Here is a 1104-nt window from a genome sequence, read left to right as displayed (position 1 = left end):
AGAAGAAGAAGAAGAAGAAGAAGAAGAAGAAGAAGAAGAAGAAGAAGAAGAAGAAGAAGAAGAAGAAGAAGAAGAAGAAGAAGAAGAAGAAAAAGAAAGAAAAAAAAACAACAACAACAACAACAATAACAACAAGATCAAGAACACGAAGAACAAGAACAAGAAGAACAAGAAGAACAAAAAGAACAACAAGAACAAGAAAAAGAACAACAACAACCACAACAACAACAACAACAACAACAACAACACAAAAATAACGACAATAGAAATAGTAATAACAACAATAACAACAGCAATAATAATAACAACAACAAAACTACAAAAAATATACAGTTTAACAAAACGACGGATTAGATCGCATGCTTACCGAGACTTCAAACTGTTCCGTTCTTGAGTTTAGTCATATTAAGTCAGAGAAAGAAAGATATTATATATTAATACATTATAGCTGTCTGCAAATTTTACTTGTGGTGGCTACGTTTTTACACCTTAATCGACACTTTAAAAAATCATTCAGAAGCCGGTTTTTTCGATCCTGACTGTGGGCCTTGGCTGAGGATACAACATCTCAGCAAATAGACGGAGATACTCGACAAAAACAAACTTCTAGTCACACTCGGGAATCGAACTCACATCTCGTGTGAGAAGCCTAACCTTACACCACAGACACTAATAGTAATAATGGGCTTCATGCTTCAACTTCCAAGTAGCAAAAAGATTAATTTCACCGAGAGAGCTGTGGATTAGTAGTGGTCTCCTGCCCAATGCAGGGATGTTGGTTGTTTGTTGTTGTTGTTGTTATTGTTGTTGTTGTTGTTGTTGTTGTTGTTTTTGACTACATGGGCCTTCACTAAACAGCTTCTCAGTTAGCGAAATAGTTGTCTTTGTCATGGACAGGCCTTTACTATACGGAAGAAGTCGCAAGCAAAACTGGCTTGGTTTTTGTTCGTTTGTTATTTAGTTAGTTTGTTTGTTCGTTGTTTGTTTGTTTGAGTAAAGAGAAGCACATCTACACAACAATGGTCCTTTATAGTGCGGTCCAAAATTCATGGCGCAACTTATTCTCCAATAATAATAATATCTCTTTAACAGGTGAATCAATGC

Source organism: Aplysia californica, unplaced genomic scaffold (assembly GCF_000002075.1).
Source record: "Aplysia californica isolate F4 #8 unplaced genomic scaffold, AplCal3.0 scaffold00107, whole genome shotgun sequence".
In the NCBI taxonomy this organism is placed as follows: Eukaryota; Metazoa; Mollusca; class Gastropoda; order Aplysiida; family Aplysiidae; genus Aplysia; species Aplysia californica.
Note: the sequence above shows the minus strand (reverse complement) of the source record.